The 21,647-nt window shown below is 47.5% G+C and overlaps 1 pseudogene; it reads right to left on the reverse strand.

The window, feature by feature from the left end:
* Positions 1 to 484: 484 nt before the first annotated feature.
* LOC133762209 (transcription initiation factor IIA subunit 2-like) lies at positions 485 to 19,651 on the reverse strand (annotated as a pseudogene).
* Positions 19,652 to 21,647: the final 1,996 nt, after the last annotated feature.

Consider the following 21,647-nt stretch of genomic DNA (forward strand, 5'->3'; position numbering starts at 1 on the left):
TTAAAAAGTTATGTTTTTCCATGCTGTATAATAAAGATAATGGGGGCTGGCATTGTGCAGTGGGTTAAGCCACCACCTGTGCCGCCATATTGGTTCCTGTGCTGGCTGCTCCACTTCTCATCCAGTTCTCTGATAATGTACCTGGGAAAGCAGCATAAAATGGCTGAGGTTCTTGGACCTCTGCCACCCATGTGGGAGACCTGGATGGAATTCTAGACTCCTGGCTTTGTCTGGTGCAGTCATTTGGGCAGTGAATCAGCAGGTGAAAGATTTCTCTCTGTCTCTCTCTGTAACTCTGCCTTTCAAATAAGTGTTTTTTTTTTTTTAATAAATATAATGTAAGAGGCAATGGAGTTACAAGTTTCTTTCTGCTGGAATTCTGTTAGTGTAGCATAGTATAGTCATTTTTACAATGCTAAGATCAATTTTTAAGTCTATGCTTCCCTTCATAAGGTGATGAATAATAGCAGAATTTTCCCCCTGTTCATTCTGTAACATTGGAGCCAGTATTTTTGCCATCACAGGCTGCAACATTCATTTTACCCACTTTAATAAATCCCGTCACCTCTCTGATTTCAACATGATTGAATGCAAAAGTCTACCCAGTCTGGCAGAATCCTTATGTATTTAGGAATCTTCTGAAATTGACTCCATTCCCACTGTCTGAGCCAGAGATGCATCTATAGCCTCATCAAACTGAAGTGGGACTGGAAGAGCAAGTTAGGGGTGATCTGGTGAGACCTGGTGTCTCCTGAAGGTCGTTTCCCACAGTGGTGTTTCTGTACAACTGCTGTGCCACAGCTGGGGAGGAAGACACTGTTCCTGTTATCCAGGCTGCTTTGTTGTCTGATAGGAGAAGCAATGGTGGCAAGCAGCCTGGAAGGAGGTCCCTCCTTCCCTGACCACCTCTTCAGCCGACTTGAAACAGCAGAGCTGGGCAGATGCCAAGATTAGAACCAATTCCTCTTGAATGACTGAAAGTTTATCGCTGTGGATGGACAGGTTCTCATCTTCCCCCTCCCCCAGTCCTGGGCAGCCATTCTTCTCTTCTTTGTTTCTTTTTCCTCCATTTCTTGCTTGGCCTTTAAACATTTTTCTTTCTTAAAGATTTCTTTCTTTGAAAGGCAGAACGTGAGGGTGTGTGGGTGAGACAGAGAGAGAAAGTGAGAGAGAGAGAGAGATGGAGAGAGCGCTTGCTTCCATCCTGTGGTTTGCAACCTGGATGGCCACAACAGCCAGGACTGGGCCAGACTGAAGCCAGGAGCCTGAAACTCCATCTGGGTCTCCCACATGGGTGGCAGGAGCCATGTACTTGGGCCATCTTCCACTGCCTTCCCACACGCATTAGCTGAACTGGAGATAGAGCAGCTGAGATTCAAGCCTCTCTTTGATGTTGGATGCTGGTGTCATAACGCCCTGTGTGTATCATAAAGCCGGCCCCTCCTTTCTTGTTTTAAGTGTTGTTTACAGATCCATGTTTTAGGGAGCTGCCAACAGTCAGCGTGCAATCATGAGAGACAAACCAAGGATCAAAACCTGTGTACCAAGAACAGCAAGGCAGACTGAAAGAGTGCAGGCTGCTGCTGACGTCACTGAGTCTTCTGGCTATCCCTGGGATTGTCAATGTTTCGAAACTTGTGCTGTATCACCTAATTACATCTCTTTCTTGTTTTGCTCATGTATTTTATTACTACCACTGAAGGCATTCCTTGCTTCCTGTAGCACCATACTTAAGTGCCATCAGCTCCAAGAGCTCCTTTCTCATCATCTGGCTTAATGTGTATTCTCCATGTTGGACCCCAGGGCATCTGCAACTCTGTAGATTTTTATCATATGTGTAATTAACTTACAGTCACTCGAAAATCTTTCTGTGTGTCCCTTTCCTTCTTTCTCTGTAGAATGTCATCAACCACATGCTTGGTAGACTCTTTATTAATTTTCTTTCTTGCGGCCGGCGCTGTGCCCTGGCCTGAAGCGCCAGCATCCCATATGGGCGCCGGTTCAAGACCTGGCTGCTCCACTTCCTGTCCAGCTCCTTCCTATGGCCCGGGAAAGCAGTAGAAGATGGCCCAAGTGCTTGGGACCCTGCACCCACATGGGAGACCAGGAAGAAGCTCCTGGCTCCTGGCTTCGGCTCAGCACAGCTCCAGCCATTGTGGCCAATTGGGGAGTGAACCATCGAATGGAAGACCTCTCTCTCCCTCTCTGCCTCTCCTCTCTGTGTAACTCTGACTTACAAATAAATAAATAAATGAATCTTTAAAAAAATTTTTCTTTCTTTATAACAACACTATTTAACTGATAACCCAAACAATAGTCAGTCAGCTGGGTCATACCTTTCATTTATTCTCTTCCAGAGTGATCGTTTATTATCTCTATAAACTATTATTTCTCAAAATGATCTTTTGTTCTTCACACTCATTAGAATTCTTATCTTGAGTTACTGCCTCTCAGTTGGCTATTGACCCATTTTGTTGAGTAAAGATTTATTTTATTTATTTGAAAGGCAAAGTTACAGAGACAGACAGAGAAGCAGAGAGAGAAAGAGAAAGAGAGAGATATCTTCCACTTCCTGGTTCACTTCCCAGATGACCACAATGGCTGGGGCTGGTCTAGACTGAAGCCAGGAGCCAGGAATTTTTTCCTGGTCTCCCAAGTGGGTGCAGGGGTCCAAGGACTAGGGCCATCATCCACTGCTTTTCACAAGCCATTAGCAGAGAGCTGGACCAGAAGTGGAGCAGATGGGACTCGAACCATCACCTATATGGGATGCTGGCGCCACAGTCGGTAGCTGTACCCGCTGTACTACTTGCTAGGCCACAGTGCCACTATTCCACAACACTGGCCCCAGGGACATTGGGCTCTTAACTTGTATCTATGTGATGTCTTGGTACTTTTACCTGTGTTATTCTTATTTTCTTTTCCTGTAAAATATGGACAATAAGCCATGAGGTTTGCAAAAGAATTGAAAGATTTTATATGTATAAAGTAATTAGAAAAATGCATAGAACATAGTAAATGAACAATAAATACTGGTTATTACTATTTCCTTTAACCTGAACCCTAATTTGTGTTTTTGAAATTATTCTGTGTGATTTTTTTTTGTAGCATAAAATACTGCTCACCAAATCACCACTGCCTGAATCCTCTACTTTAGCACAACGGCCGGAGCTGGGCCTATCGAAAGCCAGGAGCCAGGAGCTTCTTCCAGGTCTCCCATGCAAGTGCAGGGTTCAAGGACTTGGGCCATCCTCCACTGCTTTCCCAGGCCATAGCAGAGAGCTGGATCAGAAGTGGAGCAGCCAGAACTCGAACCAGTGCCCATATGGGAGGCTGGCACTGCAGGCGGCAGCTTTACCCGCTATGCCATAGCACTGGCACCCCATCATTGTCTTCTTAAATCACTCATTTCCATAGCCATACCCTGGGTTAGGATGCTAAACCCCAGGTCTTATCCCAGATCTACTGAATGAAGAATATTAATAAGGGAGGTTCGGGGGTGAGACCACCAAAATCTACATTTTAACCTCTACCAGGGGAACTGAGATGTGATTGCACATAATGAATTAGAGCTTGCCATGTCCCAGACTGCTATATCTACGAAATCTTAATTGAAACGTTATCCTCCATACCAGACCTCCAGCGCCTCCAGTTTTCTCAGTCACGACAAACTTCTCCAACCTCATCTACCCCTTTAGCTTTTTGACTTCTCAACTAGGCATAGAGAGGTCCTCAGCCACGTTTTATTGGTAAAAATGTGATTGCTCTCTCGGACTTCTTCCGGGACTTCGTGTCTTTCTACGTCCAGGTTATTACACCTTTGCCCATCATTTAGTATTTTATTGACATATAACTTCCGGTTTTAAACATAAAGGTTGTTTTGGTACTCTGTGGTTTTTCTCTGTTTGTAGTGCCCCTTTCCTCTGCTGTATTTGATTGTGGATGGAGGATCAGCACCCCTAACCTCCGAGGCAGAAATGCTGCCGCAGCCGTTTGAGAGGCCAGAGAGCTTTATTAAACCAACAGAAAATTTTCTCAACCATGATTGACCTTGCAGTGGGATTCAACACAGACATTCTGCTTGTCTGGGTTTCTCATTCTGAGATTCATCAAAGTTAGAAAGATATGGAAGTTGTACCATATTCTTTTTGCTGTTTTCTTTAATTATAACTGTATGTTCCAAAACAGAGATAAGGTTTGCATAGCATTGGTAGGACTTAGAGAAAATCTTAGAAGAGTTTGTTGTGAAGTTTGTACTTGGCACAATGCTATGCCCATGTCAGTCAGTGTAAGCTGTTAGTCCAGGGTGACCAGCTGTCCCAGCCCCAAGTCACCTAACACTGTGTAGGACACTCCAGGCTCTGCAGGTACCTCCTGCAAGATCCGCTGTTATCCTATCTCCCAGGGAACCAGGCCTTGGCTAATCAGCACACTGGATGTCAAAAATGGCTTTCTGTTGGCAAAACTAGTATGTGTATGTTTATTAAGAAGGTAGACATTAGAAACTAGCTCTCAGGGTGAGCACTGAGCAGAGTGGTTAAAATGCTGCTTGGGAGACCCACACCTTACACTGGAGCCTCAAGCCTGGGCTTAAGTGCCAGTTCTGTTCCCAATTCCCACTTCCTGTGAATGCAGATTCCAGGGGCAGCAAGTGATGGCTCAAGGAGTTGGGTGCCTGCCACCCATGCAGGAGACCTGGACTGAGTGCCCAGTTCCTGGGGTTGGCCTTGCCCAACCTGGTTTTTATGGGCATTTGTAGGTGAGTTTTCATCATAGCACTCTCTGTTGGTCTGTCTCCCTCAGCCTCTCAAATAAATAAACAAACAGTTAAAGGTCTAAAATGTTTTTAAAAGTAAAAATAAATGCACTTTGGAAAAGGAGGCCAGGTGTTTGGTGTAGCGGTTAACATGCTGCTTGGGACGCTCCATCCCACAACAGAGAACCTAGGTTGTTGATTCCAGCTTCCCGCCAGTGTGCACTCTGGGAGGGGGCAAGTGATGGCTCAAGTACTTGGGTCCTTGCCACCCACTTGGGGTCCCAGATGGAGTTCCCTGCTGCAGACTTACGCCCTAATGTGGCTGTTGCAGGTTTGGGGGAAGTGAACCATCAGATGGAGAGCTCTCTCTCTCTCTCTTGCTGTCTGGCTCTTTTTCTTTCCTTCTGCATTTCAAATGAATGAATGAAAATTCTAAAAAAAAAAAAAAAAAAAAAAAAAAAAGGCACTAGCCCTCATGTATAGAAAATATTCTCTGTAGGCAGCACAATTTAGGGAGCGTCCCTAAGTCTGTCCTTAATCCATGTCCTTAATCGGCTGCCCTTGGAGATCCCTGCCTTCCTGTAACAATTTCTTCTGCGTTTGCTGAGCTGATCAGAGTGAGGAGCCTATGGCACTGGTGATGAGATGTCATTTCCAAAATTAGACTTACAAGGACAGCTGCTATTCTTGTATGCTTTCTCTCTTCCTGTCTCCTCTTGAGTTTCTCATCCTGGGGGAAGCCAGCTGCCAAACCATGAGGCCACCCCACAGGGAGGCCGGTGTGGAGGGGGTGGGGCCCAGTGACAACGTCAGCGATCCTGGAAGCAGAGGCACTGGCTAAGCTGATCCGGATTCCTGACCTTCAGACACTGTAACATAGTCAAAGCCTGCAGGTTTGTTATACACAACAAGCCACTCAATCCGCACTTCATTCGGTCATTATTGCCATTTGACAGGTCAAGAAAACTGCTCTAAAGAAGTTCCGTTGTTACAGAAACCTGGGGTGGGAAAACTCTCTGCATTCAAACAGGCACCAGACACAGTGGAGGATCAAGCAGCTTATTACACCAGCAGGCTCAGCTAGAATCATCTCCTGAGAATTGAGCAACAATCCCAAGATTCTTACAATATTCATAGGTTTTTCAGTGTCACACTTCAGCATTGGTGGGTTTAAATTGCAGCCTACTGGAGTTGACAGGAGCAGGACTTAGGACATCTTCCCTCCCTAGACAAGGTAACAGTGGGCAGCTGCTTCACTAGTTAATTGCAAGCAGCCACTTTTCAAGGTTTTTTTGGGAGGAGGGGTCCGCTTTTCTTTCTTTGTCTCTGGTTGCGTACGTATTTCCTCTACACAGTCACCAGTCCACATGGAGAGTTTAGAGGGAAATGCAGGCAATATTGAAATGGAATCCTTGCTGTGTTCATCAGCTCCATAACACTGGCGGCAACTAACTTTGTAAAGAGAGGAGGCATGTTTCAGTCTACAGTTTTGGAGGTTCACAGTCCAAGATCAGTCAGAGGTTTGGTCTCTAATGAAGGCTCTCCTGCTAGTAGAGTTCCGAGGTGGCACAGAGCATTCTCTGGCAAGAGGGAGCACATAGTGCCTGTCTATGTTCACATGGTTTCTCCTCCTCCTCCTCCCTGCTACAGCTGGCGTTGCGTCAATCCGAAGCCAGGAGCCAGGTGCTTCCTCCTGGTCTCCCATGTGGTCGCAGGGGCCCAAGCACCTGGTCCATCTTCCACTGCCTTCCTGGACCACAGCAGAGAGCTGGACTGGAAGAGGAGCAACTGGGACTAGAACTCGGCACCCGTATGGGATGTCGGTGCCACAGGTGGAGGATTAACCAAGTGAGCCACGGTGCTGGCCCACATGGTTTCTTCTAAACTCATTCTGATTTCGTTATCAAGGGCACCACTCTGGTGACCTAACAAAATCACCTTCTAAAAGCCCCACCTCCCAACATCATAACTGGATTAAGTTCACATCCTCTCAGCACCAGTGACATAAGACTTCAGGGACCAAATCTTTAACACATAGACCTCTGGGGGACACGCGACATCCAAACTTGTGTCCAGACCACAGCCCCTGCATCTCACCTCTGTGGTGCAGCCCCTCTGTGGTCCCTGACAGCAGTTGGAGTGAACTAAGTTTGGCAGTAAGGCTATCCTGGGCAAAGGTGGAAGGGGGCATGAACAGAGAGGAAAAGCTGACCAAGCTCTCTAAGACTGAACTTGAGTTTGTAAGTGTAATCTGTGTGAATTAAATTGCTCAGGCTCCCCACCTAAAGCAACCAGTGGACTGTGGGGACATCTGTAATTGGGGGTGGGGGTTGGGGGAGGGGTGGCACTTTTCCAGCAAGGCAGGGGCCCAGTGACAGACATAATGCACGAGACCACCAGGGCTCTTTTGCAGTGTTGTCTGTTTTAGCATTTCTCCCTCCAGCTGACTCACTCAGCAGAAATAGGTTCACCAACCGATTAATCCAAAATAAATAAATCGCTATAGTTTTCTACAAACGAGTAATGAAAACCATAGATTATTTTTTTTCCTTTATCTTCCTTTCTACTAATGCCCTCCAGGCACTCAAACATCTGGCTTTTAGGAGTGAGAAGGAAGCAGGCACCTGGGGTCTCCGCTTCCCCCTACTTCTACCCCCCTAGATGACATGAAGACATTTTCATCTTTACCCTTGGTGCTGTCAGAGCTGATCAGAGGGAAAAACAAAACAAAACACACCCCAGCACCCTTTGATTTTTTCTGATAAAAATGCCTCATTGAAGGTCAGCCAAGCCCCACTCAGCTGTTCCACTAACATGTTGCAGACAGTGGATGAGCAAATTGAGGAAAGTATTTGAATGCAGACAGACATACTGATATCTCTCTCTTATAGCCTACACGAGGCTAATATATATCATGGTGCTAGGATCATCCTACTAATGGGACAAGGTCTTACCTGGCTGCTGATTGCCACAGCCTGATATTTAGGACTAGAAATTCTTCTCTGAGAAACTTCCTGTCTCCCATACCAGTAACAGAGCAGACTCATTGACTTGGGTGTGTAGAGTGTGCCTGGACTTCACCCGGGATGCCGGGTCGATAATATAGCTCTGTGTACTGTGTATTTTGTGAGTACCTTAATGGGGAGGGAAGTCATGGTGAATAGGGGACTCCATTTTGTTTATCATAAAAGCAGGAAAGTAAAGGTAGTATTTGTGTCACAGGAATTTTACCTGCCAGATGGGAAGAATAAAAGGATGCTTGACTTGCAAACTAAACCAGGGTCTAGTTCAAATATATTTTTTAAAATTTTCATTTATTTATTTGTTTATTTTTTGACAGGCAGAGTGGACAGTGAGAGAGAGAGAGACAGAGAGAAAGGTCTTCCTTTGCCGTTGGTTCACCCCCCAATGGCCGCTGCGGCCGGCGCACTGCGCTGATCCGAAGCCAGGAGCCAGATGCTTCTCCTGGTCTCCCATGGGGTGCAGGGCCCAAGCACTTGGGCCATCCTCCACTGCCCTCCCAGGCCACAGCAGAGAGCTGGCCTGGAAGAGGAGCAACTAGGACAGAATCCAATACCCCAACTGGGACTAGAACCCGGGGTGCCGGCGCCGCAGGCAGAGGATTAGCCTAGTGAGCCACGGCGCCAGCCTCTAGTTCAAGTATTTATGATTGCACATTTGGAAGGAATGAAATAGCTCTTCCATTTCAACAACACTTGTATGTGTTCTGTTTGGTGTTCTAGTGTAGAGTATGGAAACACAAACCACTCAAAGGATTATTTTCAAAAGTACAGATTTATAGAAAGGGGAGCTAAATCAAATAGCACAGTCACTCGATGCCATGTGCGGCCTCCTCTGGGAGAGAGAACATAAACTGGGCTCACAGGGTGATGGGAGTACATCACACACAGCCGCTCATTCCATGGCCATGTTCCTGACCTTGTTACCGATAGCTTGCAGCCCCGTTGGATCCCAGATCCTGTATCCCACTTTGACTGCCACCTTCCTCCTCCTGCTGTCCCACCATTCTTCAACCTGACTTGTAGTGAGGCTCTGCAGATGGCACCCTGAGGTGTGGCATTCAATATGCTGAACATGTTGGTTTTGGAATTATTTCTTTATTTCAGTTGAGAGAGAGAAAGAACGAGAATGAGCTCGAATCGACTGGTTCCTGTCTTACAATAGCCAGGGTTGGACTTAGTCAAAACCAGGAGCCAGGAGCTCAACTGGGGTCTCCATGTGGGTTGCAGGGACCCAAGTTGCTGCCTCCCATGGTTCACATTAGCAGGAAGCTGGAAACATGAACAGAGATGGGACTTGAAGCAGGTGCTCACGTGAGATACAGTTATCCCAATTGGTTGTTTAACCGCTTGACCGAACTCCCACTCTAGGCTGAGTGCTTTGAATTAAAAGAAATTGGAAGGCTTAAGGACCTGCCCCAGAACCAACAGTCTGCTTCCCCCCTGCCCTGCCCTGAGCTTCCCTTGTTCTCTCCTACCCAATGGGCAGGGACTTTCTCCAAAGTTCCCTTCAGCATCTACAGGCTGGATCTGTAAACAAGGAATCCAGTTGCCTTCAGTCCTCTACTGAAGTCTCAGCTGCCTAGGAAAATTAAACAGCGCAGAGAGGAAGAGACTGAAGGTCCAACACCACACTTAGAGCCAGAAAACTCCCATAAGCCATCGTCCATTCTACAGCCCACTCATTTCTCCTAAAAAGTATTTGCTCTCTCTCTTAGTTTCCCACAACGGCATTTCCCTCTCCTCTCTGAAAAAGAATACATACATTTCTAAATCTTTTTGGGTAATCCATGCAAGTCAATAAACTTGTGTGTATTTTCTTTGGATAATCTATTGCCAATGGATTTCAGCAGATAAAGCCTGGAACCCTCAGAGGGGAAGGGGAGATTCCCTTTGCCCCAGTGCCAGGATCATCCATCCCCTCACCCTGACCCTCATCCCTGGGGGCCACAGATTTTCATGCTGCCCAGCAGTCCTGCTGTGGTTTCCTAACCATTCCTCTCCCAGACTATTTCACACTTTCTTCTCTTCCGCAAACTTCCCACACATCCTCCCTGTGGTTTAGCTGAGATATGGAAGCAATCAGGGCAAACCATTCACCACTCTCTCCCCTACAGCCCCCTCCTGCATCTGTGCCCACTCTCTGTGCTTTCCCCTGTTCCTGGGCATGGCCCATCTCTGCTGATTGCTAGGTCAAAGCGCTCCACCTGTGCCCAAGGGGCTATCCTCTGCCACAAATTCAAGACAGGTCCTGGCATTCTCAACTCTCTCCTCATCCTCAATAGTTTCATCCTGATTAGATTATTCCTTTAAGCAGGTAAGCGTGCGATTGTTTCTCCCAACTAAAACAAAGTAGCCCGTATCAGAGTTCCTGTGTTTTATATCCACCTCTGTTTCCCGACTCCAGCCTTCTGCCAATGCAGGCTGCAGACCCTGATGGCTGAAGTACCTGGGTCTCTGCCACCCAAGTGAAGAGATCTGGTCTGTGCTCTGGCCCCTAGCTTTGGCCTTGCTCAGACCTGGTGCCTGTCCCTCAAGCTCGGTGTTGTGAAACTCATCTGGTATCCTCCCTCCCTCCAACACCTTCTCTCCCAGTAACAGTTGTAGTCTCCAGTTGCTCAGGCCAAAATCCTGAAATTGTTCTTCTTTTATTACTTCCATACCTCACCTGTGATCTGCAAGCGCCTCCTGTCTTATCTAAGGGTCCATCTACCCACCTACCTACCTACCAGTCCTATCTATCTATCTATCTATCTATGTATCTATCTATGTATCTATGTATCTATCTATCTATCTATCTGTCTATGGCTCCCTACCTATCATTCACCTTTTATATGCCTATCTACCACCTATCCATCTATTATCTAGCTAGCTAGCTGTCATCTAGCTCTGCCTTCCTGCCATCATTGCTCCCCTGGGATGACTGTAAATGTCCAGCCTGTCTCCCTGTATCAGTCTCTGGCTCTGTTCAGTTTATTGACTCATTCGGAGCACATCTCTGCTCTGCTGAAAGCCTTCCGTGGCTTCCCACTTCACTCAGGGGAAAAGCCACCATCCTTCTCCGATCCGAAGGCACCGCCTGCGTTTCTGTCCCCTGTTAATGGTACGACCTCACCTCTTACTGCTCTCTCATGCACTCCTTCACTCCTTGCTGTGTCTGGAACGGTCAGGCGTTGCTCTCTCTCTCTCAATTTCCCTGCACCCACTCTCCCTTCTGCCTCGATGCGTTTGCTCAGGCGTCCTCTGAGGAGTGTTCACACCGGGCCCTGGCAAAGCCTTTCTTGGCTGCCTCACCTGCAGTTGCCACCCTCCCTCCAAACTCAATCTTCACTTTATTTTTCTCTCTCTTTCTTTAGCTTCAGTCTGTAACAAACTAGATTTTTTTTTTTTTTGGCCAGTTCTGTTAATTTTCTGTGTCCCCTTTAGCAAGTGGGTTTATGAAGCACAAAGTTTGTCTATTTTGTTCACTGTGTATCCCTAGCACTGGAATGAGCACAGAAAGCACTCAGTATTTATTGAGGGTGAAATTTAATGTTGATGAACACGAGGAAACTATACGGCCTAAGAAGGCAAGAACACACAAGGTGCTTACTATTCTATATATTTCTTTATTATTATTATTATATTTATTTGAAATAATTACAGAGAGTGGTAGAGACAGAGAGAGGTCTTCCATCCACTGGTTCACTCTCCAGATGGCCACAATGGCCAGAGCTGGGCTGATAAGCCAGGAGCCAGGAGCTTCCTCCAGGTTCCCCTCGTGGGTGCAGGGCCCAAAGACTTGGGCCATCCTCCACTGCTTTCCCAGGCCATAGCAGAGAGCTGGATCAGAAGTGGAGCAGCTGAGACTAGAACCGGCGCCCACATGGGATGCCGGTGCTTCAGGCCAGGGCTTTAACCCGCTGTGTCACAGCGCCAGCCCCTCTATACATTTCTGATAGCTATCGTTCAACAGTTATTATTATTTTAAGGTTTTATTTATTTGAAAGGCAGAGTTAGAAAGAGGGAAAGAGAGCCCCCAATGGCCATAAAGGACAAAACTGGACCAAAGTAAAGCCAGGAGCCAGGAACTTCTCCTGGGTCTCCTAGGAGGGTACAGGGGCTCAAGGACTTGGGCCATCCTCCTCTGCTTTACTGAACACATTAGCAAGGAGCTGAATTGGAAGTGGAGCAGCTGAGACTTGAACCAGTGCCCTCATGGGATGCTGGCATTGCAGGTGGCAGCTTTACCTGCTATGCCACAACACTGGGCTCTGAAATTTGTTATGTTATCTTGAATCATCAAAAATGGAGTCCCATATCCAGACAGTTGTTAAAATGCTACAATTGTGAGCTGCTACCAAAAACGTGTGGTTTCTATAACTGTAGAAAATTCCTGCAGTGACATTTCAAAATTAAGATACAAAAGATGAGCATTCTAATGATGCATTATCTGAGCACAGTAGCAATCACAAAATTGAGGGTATGATGAATTTTAGCGGAGTCATTGAATTTCAGTTAGTCACCAGCAGAGGGTGCTATGGATCCACATTTTTGCACATATAAAAGTGGTTAGGCTGAACTAGAGGGAAGGTTTCAGTAGCTCCAGATAACCTTACCTTACACATCCACAGTATGGGATACTCAGCCACCCACTAGAGCAACTAACTTGGTTTTAAAAACCTATTATTTTTCTTTTTTCATTTAAATAGGTGATGTGATGTTACACAAAAATATAGTATTAAAAAGTATATAAAAATACTTAAATCTTCTACCCACGTTGCCAAATCTTCTAGTTTTGCCTCCTAAATTCTCACTGTCTCCAGTGTCTTCTGTATTTTTGTGCATGTGTGTTTTTTATGTGTTTGTATTTTTTTTTATTTAGGTATAAAAGTCATAAGCATTGCTCTTTCATACTGATTTATAACTTACATTTTGGGATCCCATATTAAAATGTATAGAGCCTTTTCCTCTTAGATTTGTAACTGAGCTGCTTTGAGGCCTGTTAAGCAAGTTTTAAGTATTTTTACACACAGTTTTATGGAGATGTACAAGGTCATCTGTAGGGTAAATCCCTAGAGCAAACTGTGTAGTCCTCTGAAATACAGTGAAGGGGGAGTCCTATTTCCCTACCCATGAGAATAAGTCCTGAATGCATTAAATCACAAAAGCTCTAGAAAAAACACGAGAAAATGTTTCCATGATTTGAGAGTCATAGTGACTTTCCTTTGTTCTTTTCTCTCCGGAAAGCGAAGGTTTTGGATGAAATTCATTAAACATTACCTAATGTTCATCCTTATGACACACGCATTCCCTCCTGCTCCCTATCTGCTGTGACGTAAACAAAGATGTTTGACTGAGGGGCTGGTAGTGTGGCACAGCAGGTTGAAATGCCACCCATGGCCTCAGCATCCCAGGTGAGCACTGGTTTGAGTCCTGGCCGCTCCACTTCTGATGAGACTCCCTGCTAATGCACCTGCAATAGCAGCAGAAGATGGCCCCAGTGCTTGGGCCCCTGCCACCCCTGTGAATGACCCAGATGGAGTTCTTGGCTCCCGGTTTCAGCCTGGTCCAGCCCTGGCTGTTGCAGCCATTTGGGGAGTGAACCAACAGATGAAGGCGCTCTCTCTCTCTCTCTCTCTCTGACTCAGCCTTTCAAATAAAAATAAATAAATATTTTAAAAACTTTTAACTGAAACATAAAAATTGTAGCAATTTATAGAGGGCCATGTGGAAAAGGATTTTCTGAGTCCAGTGTGAACTCAGAAGCCACGAAAAAAATTGAATTCGGACTATGTTAACAAAAAATCAGCGGCTATAAACACCGTAGGAAACACAAACTTCACACGTGATGTGTTGTAAAAATGCAGTTGTAATATACATTTAAAAACTGAAATCCAGGCCAGTGTGTGGCACAGTGTGTTCAGCTGCTGCTTGACACGCTGGCATCCCAGGTTGGAGCACCGTGTGGAGCCCCGACTGCTCCACTTCTGATCCAGCGATCCTGCTAATGTGCTTGGGAAAGCAGAAAAAGATGGCCCCAGTGCTGGGCCCCTGCCGCCTGAGTGACAGACCCAAATGGATTTGCTGACCCTTGGTGTCAGCCTGGCCCAGCCCTGGCTGTTGCGCCATTTGGGGAGTGAATCAGCAGATGGAAGATTCTCTCTCTCTCTCCCCCTCCTCCTCCCCCTCCCCCTCTCCCTCTCTCCCTCTCCATCTCCCTCTCCCCCTCTCCTTCTCACTCTCCCTCTCCCTCTCTCCCTTTCCTTCTCCCCCCCCCGATGCTCTACCTTTCAAATAAATTAAATACATCTTGAAAAATCCTGAATTTAATGTTATACAGTGCTTGCCTAAATTGATAAAATCAAATTTTAGTGAGAACTGGCCAAAGATGACAAACAACTGGAATCTAGACGTGAAAACACAAATACGAATGGTGTAACCACAGACATCTATATCCACAGTGAGGAAAATGCAGCCTGGGAGGAGGAAGACCACCTTTCCACATTTCCCCTGCCACGCTGGCAGAGATGGGCGCACTGTAGTCACGAGGCTGTGGGAGCCAGCAGGCCCCCAGGGGCAGGGGAGACTGTCCTGGACAACACCCTCTATGGAAACCAGCTGGGCAGCAGTGATGAGAATTTGGAAGTAAAAGTTCATGGAGTGCTTTTTTTTTAAATCAAATCTCTTTATTTGAATTAGCTGTGCATCCTCAACCAGAAAGAAAGGTATATGTCTTTAACATGAAAACAAAATGTTAAAATGCTTAATGTTGCATTTTTATTTATTTTCATTTTATTTGAAAGGCAGAGAGAGAGAGAGACAGAGAGAGAGAGAGAGAGAGAGAGAATCTTCCATCTGTTGGTTCACTCCCCAAATGGCTGCAACAGCCAGGGCTGGGCCAGACTGAAACCAAGGGTCAGGAAATCCATCTGGGCCTATCACACAGGTGGCAGAGGCCCAAACACTGCGGCCATCTTTTACTGGTTCATTCCCAAATGCCTGCAGCATCTGGGGCCAGAACAGGCTGAAGTCAGGGGCTGGGAACTCCACCCAGGTCTCCCACATGGTGTCGGGGACTTAAGTGCCCTAGCCATCATTTGCTGCTTCCCCGGGTGTACAGCAGCAGGAAGCTGCAATCATGAATGGAGACAGAACCCAAGCCCAGGAACGCTGATACAGAACCTGGGCACCCCAAGTTAGCTTATCTGCTGCATCAAATACGTGCCCCAAAATGTTAAAAATTTAAGGAAGGTGTTATACCCTTTGTGTTCAGTAGATGATGAATAAGTTGAGCTACAGAAATTTACACGACAACTAAAGGAATCTGGTGTGTGTGAGCAAGAGTGAGAGAGGAAGAAAGAGAGAGGGAGAGAGAGAAGGTCCTTTAGCAAACAAAGAGCACTTTTTTTTTTGCAAGGAAGGCAGAAGAGAGTTTAATTCACATACGTGTTGAGGATTCAAGGGAAACAAGTGGTAGGGGGCACTCCATGGTGCTACCTTTGTGGCTTTAAGAAGCCCTTACGGTCACCACGCTGCCATAGCAATCAGAGTGAGGGAGGACTTACAAACTGGGCCATTTCTTTAGGAGAGGACAGCTGCCAGGCACTGAGGAGAAGCAAGAGTGGCCTGGCAGGGTGGGAGCGGGGACAGCCTACACCCCTGGCTTTTCCTCCTCTTGTCCATCCATGTACCGCTGCTGCCCCTACTGAGCCAAGTCAGCGGGGAAATCAGAGGGCAATGGGGCTAGACTGGTGCCACCAGCAGAGGGCAGTCTCGGGGACTGTGAGACTGCTTACTCTACTGTCCACAGCTTCCTCCGGGTCTCCCATGTGAGTGCAGGGGCCCAAGCACTTGGGCCATCCTCTGCTGCTTTCCCAGGTCCATTAGCAGGGAGCTGCATTGGAAGTGGAGCAGCCGGGTCTTGAACCAGCACCCTGTTAGAGGTGGAGGCTTATCTTGCTAGCTACTACACTGCCCTCAGAATAATATTTTTTAAAGATTTGTTTATGTATTGGAAAGGCATTTAGAGAGAGAATGGGAATTTTCCACCTACTGGTTTACTTCCCAAATGGCTGCACTAACCAGGGCTGTGCCAAGCTGAAGCCAGCAGCCTGGAACTCAATCCATTTCTCCCAAAAGGTAGCATCACCTCTAGACTACTTATAATATCCAGTAAATGGGCATGCTATGGAAATAGTTGACGCATTGTATTGCTTACCGAATGACAAGAAGGTCTATGCTTGCTTAATACAGGTGCAATTTTTTTTCCCAACTATTTTCCACCCCTGGTTGAATTAATCCATGGAGGTGGAACTCACAGAGAGGAGGCCTGCCTGTACTCACTTTTGGGAATTGTTTTTGGAAGAGAACCCAAAGATGACTAAAATTTACAACTGCTTTCTTTCTTGAACAGAATTTTTATGCAAATTGGCCTCCTGAAGACTGTCCTTACTAATTAAAATTTAATTTGAAAGACACTAAAGAGTATAGATAAGCAATAGTATATTTTCTATAGGATGCGTTTTGGAGAAAAAAAATGTGGAGGAGGATGCCACCACCTGAATTTTCTTTCTTTTTCTTTCTTCCAACAGTGCCCCTCGCAATAGAGCCTCTCCCAACAGTGCCTCTCCCAATAGTGCCTTCTCCATCCCATTGATACATGGCTAGACACAGTGATTCCTCTGGATCAACTGCATAGTAGTCTTGGATCAAACAGATTTTTTTTTTAAGATTCCTTTATTTACTTCAGAGGCAGACTTACAGACAGAGACAGGGAGAGACACAAAGAGAGAGAGAGAGAGAGAGAGAGAGATCTTCCATCTGCTGGTTCACTCCCCAAATGGCTTCAATGGCTGGAGCTGGGCTGATCTGAAGCCAGGAGCCAGGAGCTTCTTCTGGGTCTCCCACACTGGTGCAGGGGCCCAAGCACTTTGGTCATCTTATACTGCTTTCTCAGGCCATTATCAGGAAGAGATTGGAAGTGGGGCAGTTGGGACTTGAACTGGTGCCCATATGGGATGCTGGTGCCGCAGGCAGATGCTTAACCCACTATGCCACAGCGCCGGCTCTGATCCAACAGATATTTAAAGCTACTGACTGGATGGTTTGACTACACTGAAGATTCCACTAGAGAGAACAAAACATACAAGGGGCCTCAAAAAACTCATAAAACATGTATATTATGAAAAACGGATGGATTTTAAATTTTTTGCACCAGAACAAAACATCTTACAATTCCAATTTCTGTGAACATTTACTTTTAAAGATTTCTTTTTATTCATTTGAAAGGCAAAGAGAGAGAGACAGAGAGAGAGAGAGAGAGAGAGAGAGAGGCAGAGAGAATATCTTCCATCTGCTGGTTTATTCCCCAAATGGCTACAATAGCTGGGGTTTAGCCAGGCTAGAGCCAGGAGCCAGGAACCCCATCCAGGTCTCCCGTGTGGGTGACAAGGGCCCAAACAGTGGGGTCATCTTCTGCTGCTTTCTCAGCCCATTAACGGGGAACTGGACTGGAAGGGCAGCAGCTGGGACTGACAGTCACCACAGGTGCAGAGTTAACTCACTGGGCCACACCACTGGCCCCTTGTGTGAGTTTTTGGAAGTACCCTCCTAAGTTATGTAAGTAGACCTTCTGACGTATGACATGAATTGCTATTTTGAAGACTGGGACAGGCCTCCCCTGGAGGACTGCTACTCAGGACCACCCAGCTTCTTCCAGGTCCAGCAGTATCAGGGCTCTTGTCACTGCATCCTAAGGGGATATGACTTGGCCAATAAACAACTATGCTCTTCCCAACTCTGTCTCCACTAGAGGCAAACAGGAACCCTTGAATTGGGTTTATTTCTGTAAAGTTCTGCACTTGGTCTCCTTCCCCCCACCCCCCCTCCTGTGTTAGCTACATTTTGGTAGAGAGCAGGTAGGGGATTCACCAGCACCTGCTGTCCAGGGCCTTTCCCTTGTTGGCTCCCAGTGAACAGAGCCCATTATGGTAGGGTTCTATGGGAACCTTCGTGAGGACAGTGTTAATAATGCATTAACATGTGGATCAGTTCAGTGCAGCTCTGCTGGGGCGTGCTCAGGTCATCCCACCTGCTCTGAGAAACACCAGGCAGGACACACTCCAGAGGAGCACGAGGGAAGAGCATACTTTGTCAGACAGGCGATAGGGTCTAGTGGATTCAGCATTTGAATGTTATTTCTGGCTCTGCTGCTGGCTTCTTTATGACTAAGAGGGGAATCTCTGTGGCTGTTGCTAGTTTCAGTATCTGTGGATTGATAGGCAGGTCACAAGCATGGGTGTTAAAATAGCTCATTTCTTGGGGAACTGAACAGAGCACGTCTAAGGAGAAGAATGGCTTAATTGGTCACTTCTTTCTAGGCACAGTTTGGTACGTTCAGAGCACACATAATGTCTCCCTAGATTGGAGTCTCTCAGAAGGTAGATCACAACACCTTACTTACTAAGGGCTCCCATGGGCCAGCACGCTCTGAGGACTCTTTGTGCCTGGTCTCATTTAATCCCTGGAGCCAACCCAGGAGGCTGCTGCATGACGTTGATGCAATCTCACAGCTGAATAACTGAGGCACAGAGCTGCCTACTCTGTCTGGGATTTGAACTCAGGTTCTTTTAAAATTGGCGGGGGGAGGGGGGAGACTGCATGAGAGAACACTCCTATCTGATGTTTCAGTCGCCAAATGCTTGCAACAGGTGATGCTGGGAACACAATCCGGGTCTCCTAAGGAGGTGGCAAAAACCCAGTTGCCTGGGCCATCACTGCTATGTCGCAGGTCTGCATTGACAGGGAGCTGGTGTCAGGACCCGGAGCTGGGCCTTGAACCCAGGCCCTCGGATGTGTTAACTGCTGGGATAGCTGCTTTCCTTTGAACTCAGGTTTTTTGAACCCAAGTCCCCGACTCTTAACTACTGCACTCCTCTTGTGTCTCCCCTGGTGACAGAAATGAGTATCTAGATTTTACATAAGTCTAGATACTATGGAAGTAGATTTGTAAGGGCTGGCTCTGTGGCGTAGTGTGTAAAGCCACAGCCTGCAGTGTTGGCATCCCGTATGTGTGCTGGTTCGTGCCCTGGCTGCTCCACTTCTGATCCAGCTCCCTGATAATGTGCCTGGGAAAGCAGTGGCTGGGGCCAGCACTGTGGTGCAGTAGGTTAACCCTCCGTGTGCAGCATAGGTGTCCCTTATGAGCACCAGTTCGAGTCCCGGCTGCTTCTCTTCAGTCCAGCTCTCTGCTATGGCCTACAAGGGCAGTGGAGGATGGCCCAGGTCCTTGGGCCCCTGCATCCGCATGGGAGACCGGGAGGAAGCTCCTGGCTCCTGTCTTCGGATGGGCGCAGCGCTGGTTGTTGAGCCATCTGGGGAGACAACCAATAGAAGGAAGACCTTTCTCTCTGTCTTTGCCTCTCACCGTCTATAACTCTACCTGTCAAAATAAATGAAAAAAAAAATTTTTTTAAAAGCAGTGGAAGATGGCCCAACTGCTTGGGCCCCTACATCCATGTGGAAGACCCAGGTGAAGCTCCTGGCTTCCGGTTGGCACAGCCCTGGCCATTGCAGCCATCTGGGGAGTGAACCAGTAGATGGAAGACATCTAGATTTTTAGAATACCCTGGATGGAAAGCAGTGGGGAAGTGAGCTGGAAGCAAGGATAGCAAATTGGGTGGGGGGAGGGCAGCATCTGTACGGGGCACCGATGGCCTGGCCAGAGCAGCCCACCGCGACCTCCACCTGCCAGCCCGAGGACGCAGGGCTGCACCTGGGCTGCATCAGGCTGTGCGCTCACAACCTGGATGCTGGCTTCCTTTTCTGCTGGTTTTGTGTTGCTCTGTGTGTGATGCCTCAGTCCCAGCTGAGCCTCCTTGGCCGAGAAAGGCATCGTAGAGCGGGCATTCAAGGCTGACTCCTGCCTGTCCAAACTGACCTCGGTTTCACTGCCTCTCCCCATTCCATCCTCTGCTCACCCCGTCGGCATACTTCCACTCCCCTCCCACCACTGCACGGCTCGGCCCAAGCCCCCATGCACCCAAAGCACTGTGCAAAGCGCCTCTCCTGCCCCACCTCCTTCTCAGCCCGCCCAGAACTCTCCTGACCTGACTTCGCGTGGAGCTCACTGTCCACTCTCCCCTACACAGCCTCTGCAGCCAGCAATGGTAGTGAGCATACAAGACACAACCAAAATCATTCCTGTTTAAAAACCCAAACAGCAAGCTGGCGCCGTGGCTTAACAAGCTAATCCTCTGCCTTGCGGTGCCGGCACAACGGGTTCTAGTCCCGGTCGGGGCACTGGATTCTATCCCGGTTGCCCCTCTTCCAGGCCAGCTCTCTGCTATGGCCCGGGAAGGCAGAGGAGGATGGCCCAAGTCCTTGGACCCTGCATCCGCATGGGAGACCAGGAGAAGCACCTGGCTCCTGGCTTCGGATCAGCGAGATGCGCCGGCCGCAGCGGCCATTGGAGGGTGAACCAACGGCAAAAAGGAAGACCTTCCTCTCTGTCTCTCTCTCACTATCCACTCTGCCTGTCAAAAAGAAAAAAAAAAAACAAAAAAAAACCAACAACACTGTGCCCAGGAGAAACGTATAAAATTCAGATTAAGGCATGATGTGGCTGTCGGGCTCCCTGAGTAGAGCCGGTTCCAGGTGAGCCTGGTTTTCTTGTTAGCCCTGGTGGGGAACGCACCCTAGGCACCCTAGGCCGGCTCCTCTCCTTATCCCGGCGGGACCCAGGGCAGCTGTGGGAGATCAGCCGGCTCCCTCGCCCCCCGGGCATTTGCAGGTCGTGCTACTTTGTAGAAATGAGCTCCACCCCTCTCCATCACCTGATCTACGGGCCTGCGCTCTGTCTTAGTTCTCAGGAGATGGTTCTTGCAGTGCGCGATAGAGGTGAGTTTGTCCGCCAGAGGGGAATGGAAACTTTGCCCGATGCTTGTCCTTTGTCTTCTAAAATCAACAAAGTAGCTGCCCACGAGCAACTAGGGAGGGGAAACTAGATGCGTGGTGATGCTCGTTGTAAACTGGCCTCCATTGCAAAGTGCTCATGGCTGAAGCCATCACCTGCAGTAGCAGTTAGGCTTAGAGGCTCCGCAGGCTCACTGAACGCTGGAAAGCAGACGAAAAAGTAAGGGAAATTGGAAATTTATATTCATTAAATAAAAGTTTAATAAAAAAGAAAAGAAAAAGTAAGGGAAAAGGATCAAGAGTCGAGAGGGAGGAAGCTGAGTTCCGGGAAAGCCCTGCTTTCAACCGTAGGCAAATCCCAGGATCTTTTTTTTCCAAAGATGCTCTTGAATGCATTAGGTTCTAAATGGTCATTTCTAGGCTTAGTCTTCTGGACCCCGGGGCTGGTAAACATGGGAGTCCGTGAATCTGGGGTTAGAGATGATAGTAAGTCCCCTCTCGGTTTCTGAGAAGAAACCCAGACTGCACAAAGTAACAAGTGAAACGGAAGAACACAGCACCGGCGTGACTCTGCTATTTCAGGAGTTGTTCCAATAGTAAGCGTGGTGTGACCCAGCCCAGCAGCTGAAAAGATCATGGTTAAGTGATAGGTGGGAGCATTCGGTCTCTGGCAGTTTGCATTTATGAACCACGAGAAAGACTTGCCCGTGAAGGCTTGGGGGAGCATCTCCTAACCCCGGGGCTTGTGGCTTGTATATCATGCTGAGTATTAGCAGCCACCATCCTAGAAAGGGCAGGAAAAAGCCGGTGTTAGGATGTTACCACATAAAACATGAGTCACAGAGAGACTGGAAACAGTGTAATCCGGCAAATGTAAAATTAGCTGGTTAAGTGGAAAACCATGCTGCACCCTCCCACTGGGCTTGCTCAAGATGTGGCTCCTGGGTTTGTGTTGCTGAACAGGTGTTTCTTCTATA

This window comes from Lepus europaeus, chromosome 6 (genome assembly GCF_033115175.1).
Source record: "Lepus europaeus isolate LE1 chromosome 6, mLepTim1.pri, whole genome shotgun sequence".
NCBI classification, from domain to species: Eukaryota; Metazoa; Chordata; class Mammalia; order Lagomorpha; family Leporidae; genus Lepus; species Lepus europaeus.